Source organism: Triturus cristatus, chromosome 9, assembly GCF_964204655.1.
Source record: "Triturus cristatus chromosome 9, aTriCri1.1, whole genome shotgun sequence".
NCBI classification, from domain to species: domain Eukaryota; kingdom Metazoa; phylum Chordata; class Amphibia; order Caudata; family Salamandridae; genus Triturus; species Triturus cristatus.
Genome location: NC_140592.1, coordinates 1067086956 through 1067099297, shown reverse-complemented (window position 1 = coordinate 1067099297; position 12342 = coordinate 1067086956).

Here is a 12342-nt window from a genome sequence, read left to right as displayed (position 1 = left end):
GCTAGGAGGCTGGCCCCTCACGTACCCACTCTTGTACACCGGGACCAAAATGGGTTCGTCCCCACACGCCATACCTCCCACAACATCCGCAGGCTCTTCCGGGTACAGGAATACGCCACGCGGCAGTGGCCCAGGGCGGGATGCCTGATACTGGACTTGGAGAAAGCCTTCGACTCCGTCGAGTGGCCATATCTAAGGGCGGTTGCGGAGAGGTATCAATTGGGGGGCGGCTATAACGCCATGATCGCCCTGCTTTACAGTGAGCCGACCGTCCGGGTCCGCACGGGTCGCATCCTCTCGGCCGCCATCCGAGTCCGCAGAGGCACCCGCCAGGGTTGCCCGTTGTCGCCGTTGCTATTTGCACTGGCAATGGAACCCCTGGCTGCGACGCTCCGAGCGCACGGACTGGAATGGGGAATCCCATTGCCGGACGGCCTACACACGGTGTCCCTATATGCAGATGATCTGCTGCTATACGTCAGAGACATGACCGCCATCCCTGCTTCCCTCGCTGACGTTTTCCGCACCTTCGAAGCACTGTCGGGCCTGAGGGTTAACTGGGCCAAGTCGGGAGCCTACCCCTTTGGCTCGGAGACACCTGAGTGCGACGTCCGACTGGGAGGAGACAGGCTGCGGTGGTACCCCACCACCTTCCGCTACCTGGGGATACGGATCTACAGGTCCCCGACGGACGTCCTAGATGGGAATCTCCTCAGAGCAATCACATCCGTGCGCACGCAGGTTAGCTACTGGAACACCCTGCCCCTCAGCGTGCCTAGCAGGGTAGCACTGACCAAAATGATAGTGCTGCCCCGCCTCTTGTACTACTTTGCAAACCTGCCCTTGTATGTGCCCGTCAGAATATTCCGCGACCTGGAGGTATTGCTGCGCACCCTCATCTGGAACAAGGGAAGGCCGCGGGTAGCACTGGCCAAACTGTACATGCCTGCTGACTCTGGGGGACTAGCGGTCCCCAATCTGGAGCTATATTATCTTGCAGCGCAGATGCAATGGGTGGCGGGGTGGCTGAGTGGCAAGCAGCTAGAGGACACTGCCTCACACGCGGTTGCTTGGACGCGGACGCAAGTCCACACGCTGTTCCATCCGCTGACTCGTGCGCCCTGCCCCTCCCAGATTTACCTGGCGGTGGCGCGCAGGTGTTTCCAGAGGTGCCTTCGCCTCACCCGCGCGACCACGCCGTACGCTCCGGAGTTACCACTACTGGGCATGCCTAGCCCGACGGGACCCCTCACGGAGGCCCATTTGGCAGGGTGGGAACAGGCAGGTGTAGATACGCTAGGTGACCTGTATGAGGACGGCGACTTGCTGACGTTTGCTGCCCTGACGGACGGCACGGCGCTCCCGGCAGGGCAGTTTCTCCTGCATGCCTCCCTCATGCAGACGCTCTCGGCCTCTTGGGGCGACATGACGACGGAGCTGCCGACGCATACCTTCATCCAATATCTGCATATTATGGGCAGTGGCGCACACGTCATACACTGGCTGGTGCAGGCACTCCTCGCACACTCACGACTGACCACCTCGACATTAAGAGAACGCTGGGCGACGGACAGGGGCAGAGACTGGACAGATAAAGAATGGGCGATGATACTGGCCAGCCCGGTTAACGTTCCACGCAACCCCCGCTTCAAGCTCATACAATATTACATATTGCAGCGAGCGTATCTCACCCCGGAGAAGATCAATAAATATTTCCTGCGCACGGATGCCGCCTGCCCGCGGTGCTTGTCACCAGGAGCGGACCTTTTGCACATGCTCTGGCACTGCGCTGACGTGCAGACGTATTGGAGCGACGTGCTGTCACTGATCGAGCGCGGCGCGGATGGACGACTGCCACGCACGTGGGAAGCGTGTCTCTTGGGCCTGTACAAGCGCACAAAAGTGAACAGAGTACAGGCGCGCTTTTGGGACATGGGACTTGTTACAGCCAAACGCTTGCTCACCAAGCACTGGAAGGCGACGGCCCCTCCGCACATCAGGCACTGGAGGGCATCCTTCGTCAACTGGGCGCAGGCGGAAAGCGCAGTGCTCCTCCGTGAGGAAACTGCGGGACTCAGGCAGTACCCCATCGCTCACCTTTGGGATGACCTCCTCGCCACCTTTCAGACGGCCTGCCGAACCCGTGGGATAACCTAAACACTAGGCGGACACTGATACACTACTAGATCGCTGGCAACATGTCTGAGACCCCGATGCGGTTAGCTCCTGGCCCCCTCGACCTGCATATTCCCCTGACACATCTCACATACCGCGCGACAGGCTACTACTGACAGATACTTCTTGCGCTGTGCTCTGGCGCGCGCGCGGGACTTACTGCCGCTGCTACCTGGGAGGGCACGCACAATGACGACCCCCCCCCCCCTCTTCTCCTCCCCCCCCCCCCCTCTCCCCTCCCTCACGATCGGCCACTCGACGCGCTCCCCGGGCGACCGGCTACGCCCTGCTGGACAGCCCCTCTCTCCTCACACATTGCTGCACGCGGATCTCCTTTTTTCCCCCCCCCCCCCTCACCCTTCTACTTCTGGCCACTACCCGAGTTCTCGACCCTGACCTTGATCCCTACAGTTTACGTTGCACACCCGGGGCACAACTCGGCGACTGACTACGCTCCCTAGCAAAACATGTGTTCCATTATAGCAACGGCCGCCACGCGCACCCTTGCGAACTACGCTGCAACCTCCTTGACGCGCTTCACCCCACGCTACACGCGGGCCACCGGGACTCCGATGTCCACACATCAGGGCGCTTGACGGACAACCCAGCACCCAGCACACATCCTTCTGCGAGCCCAGGAGCTAGCTGACAATGATGCGCAGCGGGCGGATACGAAGCGCCCCCCTCACACGCGGACAATGCGCTTTAGCTGAGAAACAACGCGACACATATCAGAAAAACACCACCGATTCGCTTACACGCAATGTACACACCTGAATCCTCTATCTAGGTACAACTGAGCTCCGCCGCCGGACCTCCGGGTTGTCGGCTAAACGGCTGTGTTTAAACATTTGACTGTATGTACCCGAACATTGCTGACCTGGTGCTCTGTCGCAGAATTGTACATTGCCAATCGATGCAACTACGGTTAATAAAAGCTCTAAAAAAAAAAAAAAAAAAAAAATCAAGTTGTCGAGCATGAGCACGGAAAATCAACCTCCCGCTTAGATTTCTCAATGCAGGCTTTCAGATTTCTCATTGCCAGTGGTCTTATATGCTCCTGACCACTCACGCTGAGAAACTGTCCGCTTGCATTGAGAAAGCTGCCGCTTGAGTAAAAATCGACTCGATCAGCAGAAACGAAGCAGCGTCTGTTGGCGCTGTGCATGGTGCCATTTGTTATGATGACAGTGCAGACAAGCACCTGGCACTGAAAATCACTGCAAACATCATTTATCCAACACACTCAGCCGCTTGCAGAGCCCCATGCAGTGTGGCAAATGTTTCTCTGCACTCTGCGAACTCCTCCCAGGCTTAGATAGAACCTCACAGGGTAGTTATAAACCTGAACCAATAAGACACAAACCCAACAGCATTATACCTCTTCACTGAACCTAATGACATCCAAACTAAGCTAGACAGGATATATTGAAAGGGGACCATAGGGAAAGAAACTGTTTGGCCCAGAGACTTACCAGAGAAGAGATCTTAGAGGGAGCAAACCCCCCAACTCCATGCATGAACATGTCTGCTTCTGCATCCAGCTGTGTTCCAAGGGTGGCCCTTAGAGTATCTTCTGTTGTCTTTTTTAACAACACTTACTGTGTTGAGCCATCCAGGGCGAGGATAAAAAGGGAAATAAGAGTGTATAACCACCCTATTTCAGAAAAATGGGGCTACACCTTGCAAGAAGGGAAAGGATAACCCCTGATTGTTCGGAAGCTAACACTGTATTCATTGTGTTTTGGAGGTAAAGGAACACTTCAGATCGTCATGAATGCTAACTGTGGTTTGGTATTGCACATTCTATATATGCAATGGGGCACCTCCATGCTGATGGATCACTATTGGCAATGCAGACCCCGACCCTGATCCTTCCTGGAGAAGAACGATCTGACATGTACCAACACCCATTAAAGAAAAGACAACTTTGTTGCACGAAAACCCGTTGACAAAAGATCTGTGGACTTTCTTGACTAGGCTCAGTTCAAAGACATTCTGGAAGAATTTAAACTGATCACATACAAGCAAGTATTGACAGGAGGGTCTATGCCCTTCTTTACCATGCAGACAGAGGTAATGCCTCTGGTTCCAGATGACCAGGTGGGAGATGCTTAAAAAGATAAACAGCACTGAGCTCTGCCTCAATTCTATGAAGGAAGAATTGCAAGCAATTATTTTCATGGTGATGCAGCACCGATTTGTATTGGACTTAATGACCAACATGGAGGAAGGGGTGTGTGCCAAGATCTGTGAAGCCTGCTGCACCTTTATCCCAGGGAATGACATGGACAATGGATCTCTGACACTTGCCATCCTAGCATTGCACAATTTACATAAAAGACATGCATGAATATGGAGCTGCAACGAGCAGGAGTGATTTTCCAATTGGTTCTCCTGGTTCCCACAATGGTTTGCTGGTTGTGCAAATCACTTTTGCCAGTTATCGTTGTGCTTCTGGTGACATGTGGGGCTGTACAACTGGAGATCGCCTGCTTTAAAAACTCAGTACTCAAATTAGGTAGAATGCAAGTCACTCGAAAGGTTGTCATAGTCAAAAGCGAGCAACGGGAACAGCAGGAGCCTAATAAAATAATAGTACAGATGCATACGTTAGATAGTGAAGTCAAAGAATAAACTAGAGGGGGAAATGTTAATATGGAAAACAATAGTGTTAATATGGAAATCACGCCCCTAGTAACAAAATCACCTGTCGTGAACTCCACATCAACCCAGAATCACAAATAAATAGTAAGACAAGCTCTGAGACCCAGACCCGGGGTTACTGATTTATAGCTCGTATGTGGGATGGCACATAACTGGCAGGTAACCGTACAAAATGAAAGCCTAGCTCAATGTCACAGAGAGGCACAGTGACATTACAATGGTCAAGAGAGAATGACCCCAATAAAGCACACATGGCCGGAGGGGGTACGGGCACTTCAAAAGCACCATTAAAGTCAGATGCCACATGAGTTGGGAACATGTAGTCAATCAGCAAACGCTGTGATTATGTGTCCCCTATCCGGGACAACTTGACACATTACCCACTGGTCACATTGTGTTCATGCAAGATCGAGGCCTACCAGTAGTAACTATTTGACCATTAATTTATGACTCTAAGGCTGCAACCAACGCTCCTCGCCAAGTATGGTTTGCCGCAGAACTTTACAACCTGATGAATGTATTTAAGAAGGATACCAACTGAATGTAAATTGAGACAGTCCTCAGAGGTCTGCAGATCCACCAAGTAAGTGGACTCTCACTTTTTCCCATTCACCCCATATGGACTGTCCAGCGATCCTGGAGATCTCCAGGCTCTATAACCCAAACATTCAGGCCAGGATGAAACTTCACTGGTGCAGCCTCCTGGCAATACCAGAGTTTCATAACTTCTTGACTGGCCTCAAGATTATTTTTCACCTTTTTCCAGAAGTGGTGCAGCTGGTTGCATTACACCAGCATGTAGCTGATAGCATCCTGAGAAGGTTTCCTAGGAGATTGCTCACACCCCTCTCTCACAAGGCAAAGAGGTCTCCTGACAGGGTAGCCATAGAGGAGATCAAAGGGGCTAAACAATACTCCCTTCTGAGGCAACTCTCTTTAGGCAAAGAGAGATCAGGGAAGGAGGATGTCCAACTTGCACCTCATGGCCTCTGCTAGGCCAATTATCATGCATTTGAAGGTCTTGTTGAATCTCTCCACAAGACTGGCGGTGGAAGGGTGTGGAGCACTTGTAGGTTACCCCACACTCATCCCACAAGGACTTCATTCAGTCTGTGTGCTGTGGTCCTCCAGTGTTATAGGATCTTCCTACTGGGTTTGGCTCATGACATGTCCCTGGCTAGACATCTGTGGCAAGAGAAGACCTTCACTAGACTTGTTCTCACTTCTATTGGCCCCATATGAAGACAGCCTCAGAGGCATTCTGTAGGTCCTGCTCAACCTGCCCTGCCAGGGGTATGCCATTAGCTAATGCCAGTAGGAAGGTCCTGTAAAACTGGGAGCTCAACAGCGCACCGGCTGCCCCAAATCCTGGAAACTTAGGCTTGCTATATAAGAGATCATTTACCCAAAGGATCAAGTGATCTATGAAGGTGTCACCTGCTGCCTGTGCCTCATCCTACAAGCTCAAGTCCTCTAGAGTGAGGCACTCTTTCTGCACTTTGCAGAATTCCTCACTCTCAACTTGCCAACCAGCAAAGCTCAGGCAGACCATCCAGGACAGCAGTGTCCTCCCCAGTTGGCTCAAGGGTTTCCTCCTCAGGTGCTGTGTCAAGCTCAACCTAGGGAACATCAGGGGCTGCACCAGACCCTCCCCTCTTGAGAACTGTCTATGCCATTTTTCTACAATCCAGGCACCCTTGTATCCCTTCATGGTCAACCATGGACCTTGTGGTCATACAGACCCATTCAGACAATCCCAACATCCCCAAATGTGGCCTGAGCTCTAGATTCCTCCAGATAGTGTCATCCAGTTCATTGTCCAACAGGCATTTTAAAGTTAAGGTAGGGTGCACAGCTACTTTTAGAGAACCTGAGACTCCCCCTACTTAAAGAGAACTAGAGACACCGGTGGATGAATTTCACAATTGTCGGTGACCATGACTTGGTTGAACGTGTTAGGGAGGACCTGCTCTAAGGACACCAGCTGACAACTTCAGGAGTCTTTCTGGCTCCTGTGCCCGTCAGAGCCTCCACCTGTTGCCCATTGATAGTGATCCACGAACTGTGCTTAGAAAAATTGGCAGGCAAAGAGACTTTTGACACCATCTCCTTATCCCACAGGGAAACTAATGTCACCTCTGTCTGCTCCCTAAAGCTAATAGGGACTACCTCCTCCCTGAGCGCCCACTGGTGGGGGCTGTGCCGTCTTGGGACATTTTTAGTCACCCTTGGATTGCTAATACTTGTAGCACTCTGTGCATTGTGGTACAAACCTCCCTGTCTGCTTATCAAAGAGCCCCTTCTTTTTAGGGTCAGACTTGAGCTAGTTACCACTGTTATCTTGAGAATTATTTTGGGGACCTTTTGAGAACTCCTTATTTGTAAGTTTTTCTCCTCCTTTTTTCTTCTGGTCGGATCCCTGACCACTCTTGTGGGAGTCTTCTCCATATACCTTTTTAGACACTCTGGTGCTGACCCAGAGGTCCAGCTCTTCAGCAAGCTTACTGAGGTGAGGCAGCTTGCTGTCAACTACCTAGTTGACAGAAAGCTGCCTGACCTCTGAGCTGCACAGCTCTGGAACACAAACAAACACTGAGCATGTGCTCTCTCAAAATTAGATTGTGAAACCCATTGTAATCTTTAACGTTGCTGCCCTGCACCCGACCATCCAGTGCATTGTTAGAGCATTCGACGAAATCCACACTGGTTGGGGAGCTTCTGACTGTCCCTAAACCTCTGGAGGTACTTTTCCAGGGTCAGTCCAAAGTTAGCGACCAAGATGGCTTTTATGGGAGTCTACCTTGTTTGGTTGTCACCCTCTAAACTAAGAATGTGTCCCGCCCCACTGTTCGCATGTGTTTTTATAACCCCCCCCCCCCAATGCTCTTCATAGGTAGAAAACCATTTGTCAATATCACCTCCCACCGCATAACTGGGCACCAAATCCTTGGGGTGTGGACCTTTTAGTCCATTTCAGACACAGCAGGTGTGCTGCAATGATCACTGCCGGACTCTTCCTGTCTGGCCTTAATGTCTGGCTCCTTAAGACGTAGCTCATGAGACAATATAAACTTTTTCTCCTCTAAGACTCTCACTGTCTCAGCATTCTTCTCCTCCAGGGCCAGTGTCAATTTTTCTGCTTTCATGACCGTTCTCTTTTCCTCCATCTTGAGGTTAGCCTTCTCCAGCCTGTCCTTCCTCTCTGCCTTCCTCTCTACCAGCTCCTCTGGGGACATGTTGTGAGAGGACACACTGCTTCCTGCACAGGAGGGGACCCTCAATCCCGGAAGTAGGTACCCCTCCTCAACAAGCAGCAATGCTAGGCACTCATGTGGGTCCTGCTCTAATCCTTACTCATTTTTCTTCCTCTTGGTGATCTGTTGTGACTGGCAACTGGTGGGACTATGCCCATGCTGTCAAGGCTTTTTTTGGCTCCAATAACATCAATAGTGAAGCCATACTAAAATATATGCAGTACAAACATTTAGAGCACAGTCTTAGTATAGGAGAAAAACTATTCAAACATTTGTAATAGCATATGTTTGTTGAGCACTAGCGTGTGTGGTGGACGAGGGTGGGGCAGGGAGATTGATCATCAGTAGGTGTGGTGGCAGGGGTCAGGAAACACAAAAGATTATAAAGGTACCTAGAGGCACAAGCAATGACTGAGAGCTCTCCTAGGACCCTGGTAGCGCATCCAATGACAGTGGTCTACCCAGGTTCCTCAGTGCAAAGTGCTGGGAGCCCAAATCTTGTGTTTTCATCTTTCCCGAAATTATCGGCATCCCACTCAGAGGGGGCGGGTGTTGCTTTTGGGTTCTATGTTTACTATGCTGATGCTCCTTTTAGAGTGCAGTCTCCTCTCCTAGCAAAACTCCTTGAACTAAGCCACTCTCAAACTCCAAATATGCAGGTGAGGTCACAGACACAATCAGTCAGCTAGAATAGAAATGAGTTTAAAACAAAAAGGTAAATCAGGGAGAATTTAACACTCAAATTGGTATTAGATATGGGATGGAAGAGTACACCAAATCACTATAAGATACTGCACAAACAGAAGTCCTATCCTCACCACTGATCATTAATGTTAGAAATTGGGTTACTGGTTGAATGAGTTGTGAGCTCTGGTCAAGCAGGAACCACAATCCTAGTCAGGGTAAGGCACAAGCAAGCCCCAAATAACATGTGCTCAACCCCCTGATAGCTTGGCACAGAGTTGTCAGGCTTAACTTAGAGGCAATGTGTAAAGCTTTTGTGCAACACTTCAAACAATAAAACAATGAAACCACCACACACATAGATCCAACACCAGGTTAGAAAAATAAAGCTTAATTTGATTTAAAAAATGAAGAAAATAACAAAAGTCCAATCAGTAGGCCCAAAGTTATACATTTTTAAAAGAATAAACTGCAATATAGGGTCTAAAAGCAAAAAGCACCAACCGCAGCTCTCTGATCACACTTGACTGGGTCAAATTTAAAAGTTCAGGCTGACCGTAATGAAGCATGACTTGGATAGAGTCCTAGATTATTCCCACTGAACTTTTTCCTTCTTTAGTTTAGTGACAAGAGTCTGGTTTACGCTGGAGAGCAAGGAAAGCATTGCCATTAGTGGTCGGTGTGGCACTAGGAACAGGCCAGGCACCTTGGATGGGCAGGCTAGAGACTCCTGTTGGCAGTCCTCCTTGGTGGTCGATGCTTGCTGTGCAAAGAGATGGGCGGGTGGCGATTTGCTCTGATTTTCTGTGCGAGTGGCACAGTTCTGATGCAAACAGGCCTGTTTGTGGTTGTGAAGAGGCCTAAAGCTTCAATTCAAGAGCGCAAAATCCACACCAAGGTCCAAGACCTTAGGGCACCACTTAGGGGTCAGGAATTTGATGGGTCCAAGAGTTGTTGGAGGAGCCGCGCATGTCCCCGAGGCTTAGATAAGGAAGCCAGAGAGTAGCCCTTTGAGTCACTCTGGGGTCCTGGGTTCAAGATGGAGTTACAGGTACAGTTCTTCTTCCCCAGGCCAAAGGGTAGCAGGCAGCAAGTCAGCACAAGAGGGCAGCAGTTGCTTCCAAATAGCAGTACAGCAGAGCTTCAGTCCTTTTAGCAGCACAGCAGCCATTCTTCCTGGAATATAATCCACAGATCCAGTAGTGTACTGGAGGGTTGGTGTCTGAGGTCCCTCTTTTATAAAGCAAACACATAGAGATGATGGACGGAGCCCTGAAACTATTCAGACACTCATCCCCAGTCAAAGATAGGGGTTGAATGCATCATTGTTCTTTAGCTCACTCCGCCACCCCAGTTCAGACCCAGCCATATGCAAATCGGTCTTGGCCCTGTCCCTCATGGGAACAGTCCAACCCGAACTGCCTAGCCAGGTCTTCCCTGGACTAGAAACAGGCAACCTGGTACTGGTTTTGGGGTAACACCCCTCATCAGCCAGAAGTGTACTGAAGGGTTGGCGTCTGAGGTCCCTCTTTTATACCCTGGTGCCTGGGTTTTTAAATGTGGGAGAAGCTTCTAGCCAGTGGCTTTGAAGTACATGGAATTCCCAGCCTTCCCTGCCCTGGCTCCTAGCTGGCTGAAGTGACACTGCAGGGTGTTAGGCCCTTTGTGTGAAGACAGGACACAGTCTACTTAGGTGTAAGTGAGGCTGAGCCAAGCTCCGCCCTCTCATACTGCCAGTGATGGTCCATCCATCGAGGCACACCTAAGCTCCCATTGTGTGTGGCTGCCTAGGGGGAATACACAAAGCCCAACTGCCAACTACACCCAGCCATGTGAGCAGAGACAGGCTGCAAGCACCAAATGGCAAAGACAAAAAAATGCTAACTTTCTAAAAGTGGCATTTTCAGAACTGTAATTTAAAGTCGGACTTGTTAGGATTTTAAAATAGGATTCTAGAGATGCCAAACATCAACTGGTTATCCCCTCCCATTTGGAAATTGCACGTATAAAATGTAATGAGGCAACTCCAGTGTTATCCTAAAGGAGAGATATGCCTTGCTGCAGTAGTGAAAATTAATTTAACGGTTTTTCACTATAAGGACATCTAAAACTTTAGAAAACATGTTCTACTTTGCAAATACAGTGCACTGTGCCCTTGAGGCTGTCCAGAGACTACCCTAGGGGTGATTTATTTGTATTAAAAATGAAGGTTTGGGTCCGGCAAAATGTTTTATTGCCAGGTCAAAATGGTAGTTTAAAACTTCATATACAGACTATACGTAGTACCCCTTTACTAGGTACTCAAAGGTAAAATATGCCCATTGGGGATAAGTCAACACCTATTATCTGCCTCTGACACATCACTTGTCATAGGTGCACATTGAGCACAAGTCAATTCACAACTGGACTCCGAATATAGCAATAAAAGCAATCCCCAGCAGCCATCTCCTCATACGTGTGGTATCAAGTAGGTACGTGGTGATTTCGGGACCCTAGGGATCATGAGTATGTGGACTCTGGTTGTGACAATGGCATGCTACCATGCTGCCATGTTGCAGTGTTTGTTTTCCCTGCATGCTGAGTACATATACCTGCTCAGCTGGTTCTAATCAATATTAAAGATGTCTATTGGTTATAGGTAGATCTTGGCTACATCTTCCTAACTGCAGCACTCTTGACCACCTGCACATAGCAGGCCACCTAACAGTATATGTATGGTTTATTTGTTTTTATTTATTTGATGATGAACATGCTAAACCCTGTCAAACTTAGTGTCTGACTACATGGCCAAACCAACATCTGCACCCCGTGGGTCTTGAGTAATACACCCATATGGCTAAGTCATGCATTATTACTGGAGATATGTGCATGCTGTTGAAACCGGCCCTTTTTGCAGGTTTATACCTAAACTTTTTGCTATCTTCCTCCTATTTTTCTGACCTACTTTTTGTTGGGTTTAGGACTCTGGGCACTTTACCACTGCGGACCAGTGCTAAAGTGCATGTGCTCTCTCCCTTGAACATGGTATGATTTAGTTAAACCTGTTTGGCATATTTGATGTACTTGTATGTCCCTTGTAAAGTACTGTCCCATATACCCAGGACCTGTAAATTAAATGTTACAAGTGGGCCTGCAGCACTGGTGTGCCACCCACAGAAGTAGCCTTTCAAACCTGTCTCAGGCCTGCCACTGCAGGGCCTGCATGCACAGTTTACTGCCACTTGGACTTGGCGTTTAAAATTACCTGCCAAGCCTTAAAATCCCCTTTTGCTACATATAGGTCACCCCTAAGGTAGGCCCTAGGTAGCCCTATGGGCAGTGTGCTTTGTAAGTAAAAGGCAACACATTTGCCTTTATTGTGTGGCATGATCTGGTAGTGATAAACAGCTTATTTAGCATTGGTAATTCTCTTACATATGTGTAAGTAGTAATTCCTGATCTGAAAAGAGTAGCACTGCCATATTTGGTATGTTTAGTATGATAGTGATAAATCCTGCTTACTGCTGTAAGTGAATTTAAATTACTATATTAGAAATGTTCCTTTTAAAAAATACAGCAGCAT